The sequence below is a fragment of the Heteronotia binoei genome, chromosome 6 (assembly GCF_032191835.1).
Source record: "Heteronotia binoei isolate CCM8104 ecotype False Entrance Well chromosome 6, APGP_CSIRO_Hbin_v1, whole genome shotgun sequence".
Taxonomy (NCBI): Eukaryota; Metazoa; Chordata; class Lepidosauria; order Squamata; family Gekkonidae; genus Heteronotia; species Heteronotia binoei.
In genome coordinates, this window is record NC_083228.1 from 43967384 (window position 1) to 43989316 (window position 21933).

Below are 21933 nucleotides of genomic sequence, written 5' to 3' on the forward strand. Positions count from 1 at the left end.
ACACTGACTCTCACCTGCTAGAACTTAACTGCAAGAATACGTGAGCAACAAGAATTTGATAGGGAACGATATTTAATGGAGCCCTGTAAAATGTTTGTGTGTGTGCCCTTGAAACCTTATAGGGCAGCATAGATTTCTTTCTGAGGTCTTGACTATGCACTGTACTTCCAAAGCAGGAACTTTAGAGGTTTCAGGATTAGCTTACCTGTTCAGATTGGGCCATGGTTGGGCCACTGCTAGAAGCAGCAGAATTTATAAAAGTCTCCAATCACACACCTTGCCAGTAATGAATGACCTTGGGATTGTGCTTCTGTAGGAGACTGCTTAGTCTTCAAGGGCTGAGCTGCAACTTGTGTTCCTTGTTTGGCAATAATCAGATTCTACTGAGTTCTGAATCCAAGCACGAAACAGACCCTGAGGACCAAACATTTCTCAGCTTTGGTCCCTGATGCAACTGTTTGTATGGATGGTGGGTCAGGATAAGATGAAGGATTGCACACATCTGGATTGCGGGGGCTGGAAGTGCTGAAGCTGCTTTCCTGATTTCCCCCTAAATTAGAGCTGCCTGGGAGTGCTCTTGGTTTTATTTTGCATTGTATCTTTGTGTGAAGCCTAAATGCAGTTGAACTTAATCAGAACTGATGATAAAGAAGTGATGAGACACCTGCTCCCTGACTAATCCACTTCTTAGTGCAGTCTTTGATTATAGCTTACACTTCCCCCCCCTCACTTCCTGCTTTAACCTTTGAATGTCTTTAGGATGTTTCAATGAAATTCTCCAGTTAACTCAAAAGATGTTCTGTGTGCTTTATGTTTTTTATATCAGAATTCCAAAGACTGAATTCAACTCTAGTGTGATTTTGGTTTCCTCTGAAATAGACAGACATTCTATCTGTTCAGAAATCTTCCCTTGTTTGTGTTATGTTTGCAGCTCTCCTTTAAGTATTATAGTGGCTGTTCCACAGAAATTCCGTTACACATTTTTAAAAAAGTTGCTCCAGTTCTCACAGTTTATTGAGTTGAGGAGCACGAGCGGTCTTTTGAGTTTCGAGGATGTGCCACCCTGTATTTCCATTAGAAAATGGACTGTTCTAATCCTTTGGTTCCTGAACTTCTCATTTGTTTGATTCCTAAACTTTTCATTGTACCAAGATCTCTCATCTTTGTGTATAACAGTTCCAATTGAGATCTTAATTTTTGGGTGCATTGGATCCTGTTCCCCTTCCAGTAATAACAGAGGTGCACAAAGATAGTGTCCAGACAGCCACGGAGGGCATAATGGTTGGACTAGGAACTGGGAGACTCAAGTTTGGATTCCATCTGGACTGTGGGGCTAGGCACACACTCTCAGCCTAACCTGTTTTACAGGGTTGTGAGGATAAAGTGGAGAAGGGAACAGTGTAAGCTGTTGGTTCCCATTGGGAAGAAAAGTGGGGTATAAATGGAGTTAATGAATTTCTGGTGAGTTCCTGCCCCTGGAGGACCAGGATGTAGAATTCCCATAATATAGTAAGGAACTCAGAGATGATTCTCATGGTGTGCTGGGTGGTAGATAAGCACTTTCCCTCTCTTCCAAGTTCTTTGGCATCTACAAAGTAGATAGGGAACAGGAAGGCTCACTCTCTTACTTCCCGCTGAGCTCCAGAGAGATTCAGAAGCAGCATAAGAAATTTGCAGTGCTTCTGAGTGTCTTCAAAACTCAGCATGACGTGAAAGACTGATTGCTGCTCTCTGCCAAATCTTCTGCGTGTGAAAGAGAACATGAAGGGAACAGGCAAGCACAAACAATGGTTGACTACCAACGTAACTTTCAGGAGACTGCTTTCTGAGAACTTTGTAGTCCAAAGATCATGCAGCAAGATTGTTTTTTAAAGCATGTAAGTAATCACAGATCCAGTTCTGCATTTTAGTATTTTCCATTATCTCCTGGAAAATTGCTTGGGCATGATGAGTATTATTTCCTGAGAGCTGCAGGTACGTTCTTATAACTAGAATTTTAAAGATTTCCAAGTAAAATCCAAGGGAAGGTGCTTAGTTAATTAGCCACAATGTGTGAGCTGTTTTTGGGAATGTGGAAGCTGGTTTCTAGTGAAAACTTTGATAATTACCCTTCCTCCCATTTGCCTCAAAAGGGTGTGTGCTTGGCCCACACTGTCTCTCCCTTCTGCCTCCATGACTGTCTGTTCCCGTCATACCTTAACCTCTTCCAGGCATGGCTGCTGCTGCAGCTTCTGCTTCCTCCTGGAAAGCCCATGTGAAAGAACTTGGTGTGGGTTTTGCTTCTAGAAAGATGGCTGGTGTTGCCAAGCCCAATGTCATTGTCAGTTGCGATGGGGATCTTGTAACTATGAGCACTTTCAAGAATACCGAGATTCATTTCAAACTGGGGGAAGAGTTTGATGAGATGACAGCAGATGATAGGAAAGTAAAGAGTCTTGTGATGCTAGACAGTGGATCTCTCTATGAGATGCAGAAATGGGGTGGGAAACAGACCACAATTCAGAGAAAGATAGCTGATGGAAAACTGATTGTAGAGTGCACTCTGAACAATGTTGTTTCTACCAGTATCTATGAAAAAACAAGAAGGCTTTTGCCACCTGCTGAACATGACCTTGAAGTTCACAGAGCAAGAATCCTGCAAAGCTAATTGCTTCCAAGAACTGGCTTGTTTGCTGGCCAGCTCTAAAGCAGCTGCGCATCATCTGAAGTATTGTGGTTATTCAATAAAATGCTCATCTGGGGTGGGGGAAGGGGGGGAGGATTTCCAAGTAATGTCATAAAGAGATTTCTTGTACATTGTCAAAATTATTAGATGATCTTTGCTGCATGGTGGACAGATGATCTAAAAAGACAAAGATCTGACCACCTCCTGAAATTTGTGGCCACTCTATTCCAGAGCTAAATCAGAAGTCCTCGTTCTTGTTGAACTTGTGGGCACTTGTTGAATTTTTAGAATGGGTACTGCATTTCATAGTAAAACATCAGCCATAGGGTGAGCCCAACCACAAAATGTTGGGAAGTTTCAGAAAAGGTTCCAAGCCAAATATCCACTGATGAAGAAGGCAATTGTTCAGAAATAGTTGCTCCAATAAGATGAAGAAAACTCAGGGCAGGCTGTTTGAAGAAGTTATATTTTAGGGAAGGAGAAAGAAGGTTCCATGGTGTTCATGGGCACCATATTGGGAATCACCTGTCTAAATATTATCAACCCCCCCCCCCACACACACACCATGATATAGGTGCCAAAAAAGACCTCCCCCGATCCCATGGCATGCCATTGTTAGGTTGTGTGGTTTTGTTCTGGTTCAGACACACAATGCTATGGATGGTGTGAAGGGGAGGGAGAACAGCAGCACCCCTTGCCTTCACACTTGTCCAGTGCATGTCCTATTTTTGAATTCAAATGAGATAGGCAACATGTCTTAAAATGACATTCAGTTTCACCTTCCTCAGTTTTTGTTTACCCCTGTCCCTCTGGCAACACTTTGAAATCACATGATAATGCACTATTATGGCTAAAATTCAGTAAATCCCTATAAACTGCCTGGATGGAAGACCACTTGGGAGCTCTATTTGGAGTGCTCTGATCAGATAGTGGGTTATAAATGTAATACATGAAATGAATTTTCACATGTTTAATATTGTTTTGATGAAAGCAGTCATTTGGATCAACAGCAATTCAGATGTTCTGTGCTGCAGTACCAGCTGCTACAAAAACATTCAAACTTATGAATAGGCCCTCATATCTTGTTTAATTGGGAGCCTGTTTTCTCTCATACCATTTGAACATGAAATGTGTAAACACATGGAAAAGATTTTCCTGTCTCCTTCCTTTGACATATTTAGAGCATTTCAGTCTGCAGGAGTCCTTTGGTTTGTACAGGCTTTTGAAATCTGTAAGCAGAATTTGAAACCTGGAGCTTGCTGTTTCTCAATAGCAGCCTCTGTTGAGGTTGTTTAGAATTTAGTGGATGGACTGTAGGCTACTACAACACTATTCCCATTCCCATGGAAACCTACATGAATTTTTTTGAGAGGGAAGAGTAAGGTGCTTAAAATAATCTCCAGTTTTGACTAAAGTCATAGTAGGCTGGAAGATGAGATGCACAATTCTGGTGTGTATTGGGGAAATGTAAATGGTTTAGGGAATTGTGAGGCTTGTTATATACTGTTCCTGTAGTGCAGATGTACCATTGAGGCTGCCATTTTATGAAGGGAAAGGTCTTAAGATTGCAATTAGGCTTTCTGTCTTTCTTTTAGTGGTAAAGTTTTGATGTCTATAGTGATTAGTTTGGCTAAACTGAAGCCAGTAAACATAATCCTGCAAATTTTAGGCATGGTCAACAATACGATCCTATGCACACTTACTAGGGAATAAATTTCATTTGTTTAAATTATATATACTTGATTACCTGCTGATTTGACTTGCCAGTTGTGATCGGAGAGCCAGCTGCTTGGTGAACTATTTGGATGCATTTGAATAAATGTGGATGTGATCATTTGCTCAATCACAGGTTGATTTCTCACTGCTGCTTGCCAGACCCCATTGCTCTGCTTCCTCTGCTTGTTAAAAGGCTCACACTTAAAAATTGATTTGAGATTTTTGTGGAGATTTACTACTTAAGTGTTCCTAGGTGCCACTAGTGTCTGCCATGTACTTAATCTTGCAGTTACTTCTTGTGATCAGTTCAGGATGGATGCTACTGAGTGTGCAGGTGCAAAAAGTATGCAATGAAGTAAGGTTATTTAATTGATGGACTAGGATCTGGGAAATCCAGGTTTGAATCCCCTCAGTGACTTTGGGCCACTCTCAGCCTAACCTACCTCACAAGTTTGTTGTGAGGATAAAATGGATAAGAGAATTATGCAAGCTTTTACCCACGGGTGAAAAGCGGGTCATAAAGAAAGTAAATAAAATAAAACTGCAGTAATAAAGAAGGGTTGTATTGTGAATTAATCTTGTGTTTGACAAGAAGTTAACTTCAATGATTTGACCATGGTTCTGGCATGCCAGCAGCCAGAATCGCTTTGTTGTGACTGTCTATATTGCCTATTCATCGAATACATCCAACAGGAACCAAAAATTTAGCTCCCTAAAGAGGTACTTTCCTTGGTTGCCTCAATCATGCTGGAGTGTGAATGGTGGGGAAACTGCACAGCTTCTTTCTAGTGTTCCAGCCTTGCCTGTTTTACCGCCCTCCCAGAGCTAAACTTATTCATGTGTGTTCCTATAAATTGGATTTATGCATTCTCACACTGCTGCCTGGGACCTGTAATTTGATCTGGTTAATTCTGAGTCACAAAGGGAAAGATGGAATAGAAATGTTTTAATTTGTAACTAAATGTACCAGCATGATGAGTGCCACTAGTTGCAAACTCACAAAAGCAGCATATGCATTCTGTTTAGTTGATCGCAACGAGTATAGGTCTTTGTTGTGATAACTTTGAGCCACATACAGTGCAAGCGAGCCATTTAAAATTGTGAGTGTACGGTAGCATCAGTAGCATAGCTTGCAGTCATGCCAAGTGCTTCTCCTGCATAGAGGCAGAGGTACTCAGCGTGTTGTTTGTGTGTGCAGTAAGCCAGCTGTTGAGACGTTCAACATGATATGTACCAGGCATCGTGCATAAATAACTTTGAATGCGATGCAATTTTTTGAAAGGTTTTCAGCATCGCTGGCTAAAATCTGTGGAACTGTAGTTCCTGCTGCATTGCTTTCATTTGCATGGCTTGTTTTGTTTTTGCAAAGATATTCCCTGAGTGCCACTTGTGTTCCTGCTCTTCCTACTTTCATACCTTTGAGAAGTTCCTCACTTCATACAAAATAACCAGTGTTTCACTAAGGAGTTGAAAAATCTGCTTTAAAAAGCGTATTGAAAGATGTCCCTTTGATGTTTATCCCTTTAGAGAAGTACGTTCCAAGCAGAGGTGGGTTCTGTTGGATCTGTTCCTGATTCACTTCCATGGCAGAGGCATGCAGGTAACTGTGCAGCAATCTTGTGACTCCACCTGTATGCATTTTGCTGGATGAAACAGTGATTGGACTGAAAGGACAGAGCCAATTTGGTGTACTAGTTAGGAGTGCGGACTCTAATCTGGGAGAATAGAGTTTGATGCCCTACTCTTCCCCATGCACCTGCTGGTGTGACCTTAAATCAGTCACAAGTTCTTTCAGAACTGTTCTCTCACAAGCAGTTTCTGTCAGAGCTCTCGCAGTTCCACCTACCTCACAGGATGCCATAAATGGGACTTCGTTGGGCTGGGCCATGTGTGCCATAGAACGTAATGCCAGGCACCAGAGATATAAACTCCAGGTTTCCCAACCTGGAGCTGGCAACCCTACACAGACTGAAAACTAAGATAAGCATCAATGCAGCAGCTTGTACCCCACTGGGGTCCCCTCTCCAGACTCCAACATAAATGCTTAGCAAAAAAACAACTCACCCAAGCTACAGACAATTGCAGCTGATCAGACCCATGGGGATAGCTTAGGAGGGTCACCTCTGGTTGCAGGGAGCCCTTTTCAAGCATTTGTAAATAAACAACACAGCTTCCAGCTGGCAGAGATGATTACAACAGATCACATACCCGTGGAAAAGCCCAGCAATCAAACGAGGCAGCCCAGACAGAAGGATAGAGCACAGAGGAAGCATACCCAGTGGGAAAAGCCCAGCAGGGTCCATGGAGCCACCAATCAAGCTTTTGTAAACAAAACCATGTGAGGCAACCTTCAGTTCAGATGGAAGGACAGAGCAGAGGGGAAGCAGCTGATCTGAGGCCACTGGAAAGAGCTGCCACACTGCGGACCCCAACAGTGTGACAATCAGCAGTAAATGTTTAGTTGGAAGGAAATACAGGGGGGATTGCGGGGGGAGGGCGCTGTTCTAATTACAGGCCACGTTAGAGGCTTGGGTGGGATGGTTCTAGCCTATGGGCCATATGTTCAATACCCCTGCTCTAAAATATCAGCCTTTCCAACCCACATTACTTTTGTCTTGTCTAGATTCCGCTTCAGTTTTTTCTGCCTTAGCCACCTGACCACAGCCTCAAAACACTGGTTCGGAACCAAGACAGATGAGTTTGAAGGCTTGGCTAATAAAATATAGGATTGGGTGTCATTTGCATATTGGTGATACCCAACCCCAAAGGTCTAGACTGTGTATTTCACTGGCCTCCTATATATATTTCACTGGCCTCATATATATATTAGAGAATGGGTAAGAGAATAGAACCCTATGGCACTCAACAAGATAAATCCCACACAGCTGATTGTGCACCTCTAGTGGAGATTGTTTGTGAATAGTCAGGCAGGAAAGAGTGAAACTATCAAAGGGCTGTGCCCTTAATACAAATTTTGTATTTCAGCCAGTGGATAAGGATGGAAAGGTCAACTGTGTCAAAGGCTGACAGTATCAACAGAGAAGATTGTTTCTTGTCCCAGCTTTAAATGAAGATTGTCCACCAGTGCAACAAAAGCTATCTCTGTACCAAACCCAGGCTTGAAACCAGATTGAAATGAGTCAAGGGCAGATGTGTCATCCAGGAAACCCTGAACCTGCTCCATGTATAAAAGGGAGGAATTAAATTAAGGAATGTGGTGGCAGCCACAATTGCTATCACGATTTTGGGCACTACTTTGGGTTGACACCCAAACTTCCATTGTTTCATGTTCGTCACCCAAACTTCCATTGTTTCATTGTTTACTCTTTTGTGGCGATGTAACCCCATTTTTGGTTCTTCAAATTTCCTCCCTTGCATGGCTAGGAGTTCCTTCCCCTTGGTAGATATCAAAGTCTAGCCCTTGCTGATCCTCAGTGTGTGGATTTTTTCATCTGCAGATGGATGACCCTTCATTATTGGATGTAAAGATGTTGTATGGTGAATGTAACCTTGGGGTCAGATGTGGGTGATTCAGTTTCTAGCTCAGCCATTAGATTGACATTATGGTGCTGAGCCGACCACTGTCTCTCACAGTGAGAACTGTGAGGAGAATGGAACAAGAACTGTGCCTTGTACACCCAAACAGGTAACAAGAAAAATACCATCCAGGAGGACGAAAATGGGGAACTGTCTTCATGGGGCCCACACAGGAATAATTCCTTAGGAGGTGCTTTTGTGATTATCTCTCTAGTTCAGCATAATGGTGGAATGGAGAATGTAGGCATTGTGGTTTTAACTGTAACTGATAGGACAGGAACTCTGTGAGGGTCCTATGTTTAAACCTGTGAAATAAGCACAAGCCAAGAATAAGGCAAAGGAGTTCCTTTTTGTTCAGGAAGGATCCTTCAGTGTAAACATTTGTTAGAGCTGAAGCTTTCTTGTAAAAGTTGTGCTTGAAACCTTAAGAAAAACAACTCTGTAAATGTAAAGTCAGAAATATGACAGAATCACAGTGGAAGTCTTTTAAAAAAAACGTTTTGATGCTACACCAGCTGATAAGCTTTAAAAAACCCCAACTGCTTCTATATCTAATACAGCTGAGAGATTCATTTGCTTCACACAAAGGCAGAAGCAGGATGGGTGGGATAAAATATAGTAGAATTCACAGTTGCATTTTAAACTAATAGGATTGCTATTTTCAGATGGAATGGACTTAAACCTTCTTGAATCACTTTGGATGTCTTCACACTGTTGCTGAACTCCTAAAGTGAACGACTCTTAACTGACTTGGAATCAGACCCTTTATGTCACTTGGATAAATAACAAGGGACTGTGCTGTATCCTAATGTGTAATAACATGTTGTTAGTAAAATCCTAACGTGTAATCGTTGCATCGTTTATTGTGTCATGTTAATACTTCTGCTTTACGTCAATTCTGTCTTTTAGATTTCTGGTTGGTTCCAGACTTCTGCTGTCCAAATCCTGTTTCAATGTTTATTAAACTTCCCATCCCGTGGATTGTACTGGCTCACTCTGTGTCATCTGCCTAGTGAGAAAGAACTATAAGTAATGCAAATAAATATGTCATGATTGGCTTGAGTTGTTCCAATTCAAAACGGAAGGCCTTCTCTCTACAATAGTTCAAGCACATCGTGATTGGGAGGGTGGGGTGGAGAGTGACTAGAACAGGGGTAGGGAATGTTGGCTCTCCAGATGTTTTTTGCCTACAACTCCCATCAGCCCCAGCCAGCATGGCCAATGGCTGGAGTTGATGGGAGTTGTAGCCAAAAAAACATCTGGAGAGCCAACGTTCCCTACCCCTGGACTAGAACAAGGAGCTTCCTTCTCCAGCTTACTGGTACTTATTTTGTTTAAAAGTTGTGCATCCTGCCCTTCTCCGGTGGTCCCTGGTAGTGGGACAGTCCGAAACTGCTGGGCTTCTCCTCCAGAAACAGGGTCGTTGATCGTTTGATCCAGCCTGGGGGAGGGGCCTCTCCATTGGAAACTCTCCAGTCCAAACGGCCCTGTTATGAGACAGGACGTGTTCATCGTGTGTCCGAGCACAGTGATCCGCAGAACGAGGTCTCCTTGAGAAAAAGTCTCTGCCACCTGGAGACTGCTGCGGAGACAAGGTCGCCCCTCCTGAGCCTGTTGATGTGAGGGCGGGGGGAAGCGGCAAGTCCACCTTTGCGGTCCCACGCAGCGCCGGGGGGCGTAGTGCCGACGACCGCAGTCCATCACGACTGAGAGTAAGAAAGCTCTTGGTGGCTCACTCAGACAGCATGTCTACTCGAGAGGAGGTGGTAAGCTGCCTGAGGGAGAGCGGGAAAGCTCTTTGTGATGCACGGACTGTTTTTTGCTTGGGACGGGGTCCGCTGGGATGTGGAAAGCCCACCCAATAGCTTACAGCCATTTCCCAGAACCCCTCCAGAATGGGGGTGGGGGTGAGCCACCTTGGTGGGAAGGGCGGGATATAAATCATAAATAAATAAATAAGGCTTATGCTGTAGCAGGCCTTCTCCAACTCAGGCGCATTTAGTGTGGCCTGGGGGGGGGCAGATTCTTTACTACGCAGAAGGGGTTGCCATTTCAGGCAGTTAGCCTGATAACGGAGGCTTCTCTCTCTCCTCTTTCACTTTCGTTTCAGCCTTCTGCTGTAGCTGAGATGGCTGACGGACGGGGACAAACTAGTGAGACAGGTTCAACCAGTGATTTCTCCATCTGCTTCCGAAAAAGATCAAGAGGATTCTGAACCGGATTTTACTGGAGAGGATGCCAAGCTTAACTTACTCATTTGGTTAAAAAGAGAACTGAGCAAGGAGTTTGCCCCTGCCCAAGGCTCTATTGTGCCTTCTCACCCTCAGAAAAGGAAGAGACAAGCAGTTCTAGATATTGCCACAGCTCCTACAGACCCAAAGAAAGCAAAATTGGATATGAGCTTGGACTCTCCCTGTGATAGTTCTCAGGAGGAGGAGGAACCTGATTCTTCAGTAGACTCCTCTGCAAAAGAGGAAGGGGAGCTCTCTGAGGAGGAGGAGGCTGCTCCTTCAGTGCAATCTAGGATCTTTCCAGTGGAATATTATTCTAAACTCCTCCCTAAGGTCCTCAGGGAACTGGACTTTACTGCCACATCCAGAGAGAAGGCAGAATTGGACCCTGACCTGCCCGCAGGCTCAGGGAAGATGATGCCCAAGGTGGGGGTTTCTCAGACTGGGGTGCCCTTACCTGCCCCCTTTTTTAGTCTTATTAAAGCAGAGCGGGAACACCCAGCTAAGCCAAAATCTAACCCACATCTGTTTTCCAAATTGTGTGGGTTGAGTCCAGAGGCTACTAAACAGCTGAAATTGCCTGTAGTGGACGATCCTGTAAATAGTTTATTATCCACATCAGTGCTTCCCATGGATGCGGATGGGCTACCCAAGGATGCCTGCGATAGACGGATGGAACAGGCACTATGAAAGGACTTTGAAGCCTTGGCTTGGTCCATCCGGGCGTCTTCAGCGGGGTCGCTGTTTCCGCGCACAGTATATACCTCGGCGTCCAGTTTGGCCTCAGTGGATAGTGATGCACCAAAGGAATTCAAAGATGAGCTTAAGAAAATAGCCTTGGGCACAGCATTTATTGCAGATGCGACCCTGGACGCAATGCAGTTGTCCGCAAGGGCAGTGACTTGCAGCGTGCAGGAACATTTGGCTCAGGACTTGGAATGCGGATGCAACTCCACAGGCTAGACTGGCAGCTGTAGCATTCAAAGGTGTTAGTCTCTTTGGGGACAAACTGGAACGCTTCCTGATTGAGGGAAAGGACAAAAAGAAAGTCTTGCCTTCCAAGAGGAAGGATTTTAAGCCCAAGAAATCCTTCTAGCCCTTTCAGGACTCCAAAAAATTCTCCCGGCCTTCGGGTTTTAAGCCTTTCTGAGGGAAGTGGCAGTCTCACAGTCGGGATACTAAATCCTTTCCTAGCCGAAGTGACAAGGGAAACAAAGGTGACTCCAAAAAGGGAGGGTCACAACGACTATGCCAGAAGTCCAGAGTTGCTTCCTATTGGGGGCAGCTACAGTTTTTTGCAGACCGATGGAAGGTGTCGGTTGCAGACCAATGGGTGATCGACGCGGTATCCAAGGGCTATGCATTAGAACTGGAATCTTTCCCATGTTGGAGGTTTTGTTCAGTGTCGAGAAAACAAGACATGACCACGCACCAGGAGATGTTGTGCGCCATCCAACATCTACTGGACATCAGGGCCATAGAACCCGTACCTGTGACTCAGAGGGGTCAAGGGGTGTACTCCATTTTATTCTTGGTGTCAAAGAAGAATGGCGATGTTCGGGCCATTCTAGACTTGAAGTGCGTAAATCAATTTGTGAGAACAAAAAAGTTTCAGATGGAGACTTTGCGTTCCATTCTATTGGCAGTTCAAGAACGAGAATACCAGACATCCATCGATCTGTCTGAGGTGTATTTGCATGTTCCCATTTGACCAAGTCACAGATGGTTCCTCAGGTTTGCCTACGACGGGAAGCACTTCCAGTACCAGGCTTTGCCGTTTGGTCTCAAGTGTTCCCCACGAGTGTTTACAAAGATCTTGGTGGCGTTGGTGGCTCATTTACGGATGGGGGGCGTGGCTCTTCATCCGTACCTGGACGATCCCTTGGTCAGGGCCCCTTCCTTCCAACAGAGTCTGGAGGACACCAATCGGACTATTCAAATACTGCAGGACCATGGTTTTGTGGTCAACAGGACAAAGAGCAACCTTAGTCCAATGCAAGAGATAGTGCATCTGGGTGTCCTGATCAATACTCAGAGGCACAAAGTGTTTTTGTCGGAAGTATGACAGGTGAACCTCAGATCCTTGTTGGAGGAGGTATTGTCCCTGAATCGGGTGCCTGTGATGACTCTAGCAAAGGTTTTAGGGGTTCTGGTGTCGTGCCAGGATGTGCTGTCTTGGAAGCATTTCCACCTACGGCCCTTACAGTGCTTCCTGATCCCCTATCAGCATGTGATAGCCTGCAAGCTGCACAAGCTAGTGTTTCTTCCACCGGAGCAGTGGACGCAACTTCAGTGGTGGCTGGAACCATCCCGTTTTCAGCAAGGAGTGTCAATGAAGGAGCCGCAGAGGATAGTGGTGACTACAGTCTCCAGCCTGTCCGGTTGGGTAGCGCATTCTCAAGGGATGATGATTCAAGGTCAGTGGTCTTTGAAGGAGTCCTGACAGAGCATCAACCTGCTGGAGCTGAAGGCTATTCATCTGGGGTTGTTACATTTTCAGACGACGCTGCAGGGGAGTCAACGTGTTAGTGAAGACAGACAATGTGACAGCCAAAGCTTATGTCAACCGGCAAGGCGGGACCAGAATCAGGAAACTGTGCAGTGAGGCCAACAGCTTGCTGGAGTGGGCAGAGAAGTATCTGCTGTCCATAAAGGTGATTCATGTGACTGGGAAGGACAACGGGCTGGCAGATTGGCTCAGCAGACAAAGGCTGGATCAGACGGAATTGTCGCTGGACAAGGTGGTGTTCCAGTCTCTTTAGCACAGATATGGCAGAGTGACTGTGGATTTATATGCGACTGTGAACAATCTTCAACTTTTTTTGCCAAACAGAAGGACGATCAGGCGGAGGGTGCATGTTAAGCGTTTTTTGAGGGGGGTGGCCCTGTTGAATCCCCCTACTGCACATAGGTTTCCTACATGGAAGTTAAATGTGGTGCTGAAGGCATTATGTCATGCACCTTTTGAGCCCATGGCTACTTGTAGCCTGAAGGATTTTACCCTTAAAACGCTGTTTTTAGTTGGGATTACCTCTGTCCGCAGGGTATCTGAGTTGTAGGCTCTGTCCGTGGACAAAGATCTTTGTACCTTACATGAGGACAGGGTAGTGTTGAGACCTGATCCAACATTTATTCCTAAATTGAATTCAGTTTTTCACCGGTCTCAGGACTTGGTATTACCCTCATTCTGTCCGAATCCCAAACACAAGAAGGAAAGGGAGTGGCATCGGTTAGATGTTAAGCGTGCCTTGAGTTGCCCCAGCAGTTTCGGACCTTCCCACTACCAGGGACCACCGGAGAATGGAAGATTGGAAGCTCTTACTGTGAAGCTTCCTTCTCGGTGATCCTGGAATGGGACGGTCCACCCAGCCTGGTGTTGTACCTTGCTCCAGGCTGGTAGCTGTGGGAGCTTGGTTGTGAGAGGTGCCGGGGCACTGGTAGTGGAAGTTTCTTATTATTTGCAGTTATTAAAATGGTGTTGCATCATTATGGTCTCTGAGTGGTTTGTTACCATGATGCAGAGTTTGTTTTTTAGAATTCTATTGATGGGGGAGCATGGCTTTTCTATGGACTGGAGAGTTTCCAACGGAGCGGCCCCTCCCCCAGGCCGGATCAAATGATCAACAACCCTGTTTCCAGAGGAGTAGCCTACTCCCAGCAGTTTCGGTCCGTCCCACTCCAGGACCACCGAGAAGGAAGCTTCACGGTAAGAGCTTCCAATCTTCCGTTTCCTTACTGGGGAGGCTAGAATATTTTACAAACCAAAATAAATACTGAGGCATTAAACAGATAGAACAGAAAAGATGAAATTCCTTCCGAAAGGCAGAAATAATCTCTGTTATAGCTTCTGAACACTGGAAGTTAAAGTAGATATTCTGTTCTCCTTTTCCTTAATGAATGCTCCACAGAACACCTCTGTAGGCTTGCCAAATTTCTTCAACTGGTACTGCCTGGATTTTCCCACTTTCCCTTTTTATTGGTATTGAATCCAAACTGTTGTAGCTCTGGGGTCAGTGGGTCAAAGTGAAGCTGGAAAGTCTGCCCTGGAATTTTAGTAATGTTACTCTAAAGTATATGAATTCTGTGTTTCTTAATCAGACAGGCCTACTTAAATCCACAAATGCATATATACATGTCTTCAGAACAGGTTTAGAGCCCTCAACTCTCTTGAAAAATTGTGTGCCATCTTTACTGTCCTTCAGTTCTTTAAAGATCTACTTCAAATATGTCTCTATGAGCCCGGAAAGTGCTAATCTTTTTCTTTGATTATGATGAAAGAGGAAAATCCCCAGGTAAAGCTAAAATCTCTGCACTGAAGATTACCACGCTGGGCCTTTTGTTGAGTTCAGTCCCTTGTTGAGACTGTGTCCTAAGGTACCTTACTGTTTCTTTGTGTGTCTTCCTTTACATGCTGATAAGCAAATAAAACATAGGGCCTGATCTAGTCAATGTTAAGCACTTCTACATTGCATAGATTTTAATGACAAATACATACCTAAAGCTTTAGTACCCCAGATATTTGTCCCTTTGTGCATTAGACTCCATTCTAGAAGAGGGCCTCACCTTGCTGGTGTCATGGGGCAGCCAGGGCTCAGTGAGGACTCCTCAGGAGAAGAGGAGTCATGTGTAGCCAGCTCTGAGACAGCAGAAGCCAGCAAGCGGGAAGATCGACTGCAGGCTAGTCAGGATTCACAGCCAGCAGCTGGTGCAGAGCGACTAACAGTCTCCAGCCCTGAGTCAACAGATGAAACTAGGTTGATTATTTCCAGCCCTCCAGTATCATTCACACCCTTTGAGTGCCACAGATAGAAGCTACAATCAGAATTACATGAGAGATGACAGAGTGCTTGCATCCTGTCCCGACGGCTGCTGCAGAATTACTCCATGGGAAGCTGGCTGCAAATTTGACCCTTAGGCACATGCCTATAAGACCAGCCAAGGGAGGCTGTTAAGTGTGGCAGCATTAAGTCATTCTATCACTGGCTCTGTGACTACAGCCTTGAATCCTGCTTCACTTGTGTGGCCCTTGGATCGGCTTCTGACTATGGCTTTTTGCTGTTAGACTCCTGCTTGTGAGTAACCCTTGGGTTGCTTGACTCTGCCTCTCAGACAACCCCTTGGTAATGGCTTGCATGACTCTGAACTCTTGGACTGGACTTCTGACTTGGTTTCTTTTGCTTGGACTTTGGCTGTCTCTCAGGAGCCCACTCTTGGCTCTGCCTGAGCTGTGGCAGCCTGGCTGCAGTCTCTGTGGACCTAGAATTTACATCTGATATGTGCTATCTGCCCATAACCTGGAAGCAAAGAGGGGGCTGGTAACACTGAGAAGGGCAGGAAAGTGTGGGATGGGGGTAGTCAGCTAGAAGAAAACCTCAACCATTCAAGAGGTAGGATGCTTCAGGGGGTGAGAAGGAAGTATAGAGATGGGAGAACCTGGTGGTCCAGAGTGGACAGGCTGCATAGGACTTTCATGGAAAGACTCTTGGCCAGGAAAACTGGTTGGGGTGGCTGTGATAAGGCGTCTCCCATCAAGAAACAAGACAGAAGTGCCCATTGGCTCAGGGAGGAAGCAAGAGATGCCCAGGCCTCAACTTACAACCCTAGGCCCCAAGTAAAGAAGGCCTGTTATTGACTGGAAACCCTTCATGACATCAGATTTAAGAAGACGTCAACAGGTTAGAGGTATCCAATATAAGAAGGATTTACTTGATACTGCATAAGCAGACCCCAGTTGTACTCTCTGATTAATATCAATATACAACACATATCAATATAAAACATCTATCATCAGCTAGATCATAACTGTAGTAAATATGAACATGATTCACAACCATAACAGCACTGCCATATCAGCAAATATTTCTTCTTCCTCACCATTCCCCACTCTGATAAAGCATTCCCAGAAGCTACATTTGTGAAAGTTCATTAAGAGAAAGATGGAAGAAATCATACCATGTGGTTGATTCCTCAGTGAGCCTAGAACACTCACACACCTCTCTTTGCAGATTGCCTCTGTGCCATGCACTCCAGAAGATGTGAGGTAGAGGCACCAAAGTTTCAGCATAGCATCTGGTGCCTCTCCTTAACACCCCACCCCCCACAAGTTTTAAAAAGATTGGATCAGGAGGTCCAATTCTATGAGACCCAAAAGGAGGTGCCCCCATCCTTCGTTATTTCCAATGGAGGGAAGGTATGGTTCCTTTAAATGTGGTGGCCAGAACTCTTTTCAGAGTTCAATTGTGGTTGTTACAACCTTGCTCTTGGCTCCACCCCCGAAGTCTCCTGGCTCTCCCTAAAAAAGTCTCCAGACATTTCCTGAGTCGAACCTGGCAATCCAATCCTAGCTTCATTAATGTTGTTTTAATGTTGTAAGCCGCCCTGAGCCCGCTTGCGGGATAGGGCGGGGTATACATTGAAAAATTAAATTAATTAAATAACTTGCCAGAGAGTACACTGTTTGTCTCCAGCAATGTAAAGTAATGGTTGCTCCTTTTATAGGAAAAAGTTAAGTGTTGAACTGACAGTCAGACTGAACAATGGTGTTCTACAGGTTGTGTCTGGGTTCCCTGACCTGACTTTTAGACAGTTGAAGTCAGCTATGGGGTCCCTCCTGGGAACAAAGTTTCCAAACATGCAAGGGCCTAATCATGGCCTCAGGGAGAAGGGGTACTGCCTTCCCCATATATTTCCCCATATCAAAGCAGCCGGTGTGTGCTTGCACGCATGTTATTTGCCCTGGTAGAGGGCTTCAAGATGCTGAAAGGCTACATGTGTAATCCCCCTGATGTGCAATAATAGTGCCTCTCCTAGGGACATTTTGGGGTGGAAAGACAGTGTGGAGGGAAGCAAAAACATTGTTCTATATCTACAATCCCAGTCTGAATCAGATTCCCTCATGCTTAAAAACTGACTTCCAGCAGGGAATTTGCAGTTGACCTGTGACCAGTTTACTGAAAGTCATATTGGGAGCTCAGATGTAACTTGTGGAATACTGTAAAATCCTGTCTACCCTGGCCCTTGAGGGCACTGTTGCAATGGGGCAAAGCTCCTGAGTATTGACACTGCTAGAGACTACCAAGGGCAATGCCTAGTGGACACAGTGCCTTAGGCAGTAAGATACCTTGGAGTCTTTTAGGCTCCCTCCTGCAATATAAAGTCCCTGTCAATGTCTTCTCCCTTGGCTGCACATAATCTTAGGTATTTTCACATATTACAAATCAAAAAGGAGTCAGCTGGAGTATGCTGGTATTAACCTGAGACTTCAGGGTTCTCACTATGCTCACCAATTTATTTTATCTCGATCAACCAGAGAATCCAATAAGAAAGGAATGAATGTGCTGCCAAGTCTAGGATTATCTAGTACTGATAATAAGACCCGATACAGATACATTGCAGAGGCTGGGTGACATTAGTGCCATTTTTCTTGCTTGCATTGCCTCCCTACTGTGTCCTTGTGAAGCATGTGGAGAGGAGAAAACATGTCATTTTCAATCTTCTCCCAGCCTACAGAGCAGAGATGGAACCGGGAGAGCAAGAGGGAGGGTGTGACATGCACACATATGCCCACTGTATTTACAGAACTGGCTAGCTTTTATGCAGCTGGGGTACCCAGCAGAGAACTGTGCCCATTTTGCAAAGCTTCTCATTAATTATGTGCTGGCTGTAGGCTTGCACCACCAAGTAGCATTTAATGATGTAGAGAACCACAGTCTGCATGCTGAAAAACAAGAGGTCGTGTTCTCCCCATCCCCTTTGATTGTCTACAGGGTTTTGAAAGAGCGACTGGAAGCTTTTTAAGGCAGCATCCTTAGTTTTTCTCAGCTGAGAAAGTTGTTTTGCATAATCTAGTTGACAGGTTTATTACCTGGAAAGCTGCCAAATGGTTTACCTCACAAATAGTTGCATCAGTTTGAATCCTCCCGTATCTCATCCCCTTCCTGCATTCCAGTGGATAGATAACGTTGGTTTCTTTTATGTCTAGCGACTAGTTGAAGTTCAAGATAGGTATCTTCACTAAGCCAAGGGCGAACTGGGCTTCTCATCTCCAGACTTGGACGACTGGAATAAATGGAACAAAAGGAAACTTTTGCATATGTTTGATCAAAACACCCATCAAGTTTAAGGATAGAAGCTCTCTGTACAGGGCAGAGGTTCAGCTACATATCTCTGGTCATATGTGAAGTGCCTTCTCTCCATGCTGCTTTTCATTTTGAGAATAACACAGAAAACCCCCAGGTGTGTTGCTCTTGAATCCCATCCAAATACAAGTACAGGAATGGCTTTTCATCTGCATCTCTTTAGGATGTGGACACAGTAAGCACCCAAAGCTTGGTATTATACTTCTGCACGGAGCTCTGTGTTTGTGTTTAAAGTGCAATCAAGTTGCAGCTGATTTACAGCAACCCCAGCAAGGGGCTTTCAAGACAAGTGAGAAGCAGAGGTGGTTTGCCATTACCTTCCTCTGCAGAGTCTTCCTTGGTGGTCTGTCTTCCAAGTACTGATCCTTCTTCTGAGATCTGATAGGACTGAGCTATACTAGCTCCTACAGAGCTCTCTACTGAGCACAAATTCAAGAGGAGGCTTTGACTCTCAGTCATGTGTCTGGAGCTTCTTTAGCAGCCATATCTTCCGGAGTTTTCCTGAGATAGCTCTGCATCAATGTCATAGATACACATATCTTTTGGCTGACACAGACAAGCATTATCAGAGTATCAAACAGAGCATCTTTCCATTGCTGCCAATCAGTTGCATTGTAACATGTTTCCAGCATGGAGTGGGACTGTCAGTATGCACTGATGTTCCAATCTTGTGAGAAAGCCTTTAGGTCTGAGCATTGCTAGTCTTGCCTTGACCCAGACACCTCTCCAAGGTGCTTCATATTCATGTATTTTGGCAGTATAACAGCTTTCATTAGCGTAGCCGTAGTGGGCTGTTCCTGGTATATCTTTGCAGCCTATGCTACATTGATGGTGACGTCCCATTTGGGATCATGACATTTTTGAACTGTAACATGAAATAATAATAAGAACGCTCAGTGTTTATACAGCACTTCAGGGAGTTCAAAGCACTCTACATACACTATCTCAGTAATGTTTATGGTAATAACCCTGTAAGGTAGGTCAGTAGTTATGATCCCATTTTGGAAATGTGAGTAGAGTCTGCAAGAGAGAAGCTCACTTAAGGCCATTTAGTGAGTTCATGGAAGAGATAAGATATCCTGATTGATATCTGCAACTCTGTAATGGTTCGTAGCAATCTCAGCAGTCATTCCATCCCATTCTCAACGTTATTAGTTCAATGGATCTTTGGACGAAACTCTTACTGCCCCATCATCCTTTGGAAAGGCCATCTATTAGTTGCTTGCTTAGCCATTTCTTTTTAAAATGAGAAGTGCTCAACAGATATTGCTAGCTCTCTCTTAGGTATGTTGCAGCTTCAGCTTTAAGTGTGTGGAACTGTGCCCTGAAAGGTTGCAATGAAATCTGTGTTTATTAAGGTCAAGGATGGTTTGAGCAAAAAACAAGAAATCAGTGTTCTGTGGGCTGTTTGTTTAAAACAAAAGAGGAATCTAGCAGGTGCGTTTGGTGCCTGCTGAAGTGAGGTTAAGGTTGAAACCATAAATACGCTTGGATGCAAGAACTGTTTAAATCAGTTGGATTTGTTTCTTGGTAAAACTACGTAGGCTCAAGCTGTAAAAGTGTTTGAAGTAGGTGCGTGCTAGCATTGTTAACAGCAGGGCTTTTTTGTAGCAGGAACTCCTTTGCATATTAGGCCACACACCCCTGATGTAGCCAATCCCCCAAGGGCTTACAGGGCTCTGATTACAGGGCCTACTGTAAACTCTTGGAGGATTGGCTACATAATGGGTTTGTGGCCTAATGTGCAAAGAAATTCCTGCTACAATAAAAATCCCTTGTTAAAAGGAATTCTTGGGCCAGTTACATTCTCTCAGCTTACCCTACCTCACAGGATTGTTGTGAGGACAAAATGGAGGTGAGAAGAATGATATTAAGGCACTTTGGGTCCCCCCCCGTGTGTGTGTGGGAGGGGGGGGAAGAAAGGCAGGGCATAAATTAATTAAATAAATTTAATTCCTCTGTACCCAATTTCTTCCCGAGTCTGTTTCAAGTCAATTCTGTTTTGATCAAAAGAGAAATCCCAAGAGGCAGTGTAGCAGGTAAATAACGAAGCCCCACACATTGCTTGGTTTGAAACAAAGTATTTTACTTTGACATCAAAGTAGAACTTGCCGGCATAAGCCCAAAATGACTAAGTTAAAATCATCAGCCTTCTGACCATTTTTATTCATCCCCCAAAACAAGCAGACAAGCCCACCAGCCTTATCTATTCAAATGCCCCACCTCCTGCTTTCCTTCCAGTAATTTCTTGCAGTTTTCCACAGTCCCTCTGCCTTCATGCGTTTATCAGTTTTAACAAGGGGCTTCCTCAGAGGGTGCCTCTTATCTACTCCACAAGCTTTGAATTCATACCCATTTTGGGCTGTGTGGCCTCTTAACAGTTACAGCTGCTTCAAATATTGCATCAGACATTCTCTTCTGAAGGCACAAAAACCATATTTTCATTTATTATTATTATAGGGGTGTTCATAATTATTCAGGGGTCCCTTTTCAGCAGAAAGGGAGGTTCTGCAAAATTCCATTCTCCAGATGATCAGAGGCAGGGAAAGTTTCGCTAGAGAACCATCCTGTGGAGTGTAACATCAACAAACAAACAAACAAAATATCTGTACAAGGGCTGAAGTTACAGAAGGACACATAGAGGTGTAACAGAAAACTACAAAGAGAAATCAAAGTTAAATCCTGCTTTTGAAAGTGAGAATAAGAGGAATCAGTGACTGTATCCTATAAACGTCAATATCAAAAAATGTCAGTATCAGAAAAAGAAATCCCTCCCCATAATAACAGTAGTGTGTGGATACATTCTGGTTAATATTAATGCTTTTCAGTAGGATTTTCATTTATCCTGATGGCTTGATATCTATTTATAACGGTGTGACGGTAATGAATGGGTTAACAAGAAAGCTAAGGACGCTTAGAGCCTGCATCAGGTGATCTGAGGGTGGGGGCCAGAGTGCTGTGATTGACAGCTAACGGCTGAGGGCAGTTAGTGACAGACAGAGTCTGAGGGAGACTGCTGAAGAGAGCAGTTGGTCTGAGAAGGAGCTGAGACAGGAGCTGAGGAGAGTCTTCAAGAGAAGCAAAGCTCACTGTTCACTCTATTTAGACAGCCACGGGGCTGTGTGTGACTAAGAAGAGTCACAGTAAAAGACCTGAGAGGTCACAGACACAGAGACACTTCTCTTAAGAGCTAAAGAGGTGGTTGAGGGAAAGGTGTGGGTCTAGAAGTCTGAAGGGCTGGGAGAAGAGACACCAGTTGACTTAAGGGACTTGGCACATTATACCCAAGAGGCCAACCCAGAATAGTGTTGGAGAGTGAAAGCTGTATGATCTGTGAAACCTGAGAGACCTAAGTGAACTTGATATTATAAAGCCTGATCTATGAAGAAACTGTTAACTGCTTGAGATACAATATAGCCCATGTATATATTTCCCATTCCCCAGTTGAAGACGGTATGTGTACGTTAATAAGTTTCTGTGGTTTACTTTAAAGTTCTCTGGTGCCAGTATATTGGGAAAACTATCAAAGCTGCTGTGGTCCCCTTCAAACTGAGTTTATATCCATCTGAAAGCAAAACAAAACCCCCGAAGAGACTAGTAGTGAGAAATCCATATTACACACACCCCTTGAGTTTCATAGTCATGA

At 44.4% G+C, this 21933-nt stretch overlaps 1 protein-coding gene across 1 annotated transcript in view; it reads left to right on the top strand.

The window, feature by feature from the left end:
* STK32C (serine/threonine kinase 32C) overlaps positions 1-21933 on the top strand; it is a 225983-nt gene that overhangs the window by 13674 nt on the left and 190376 nt on the right. The window lies entirely within an intron of this gene.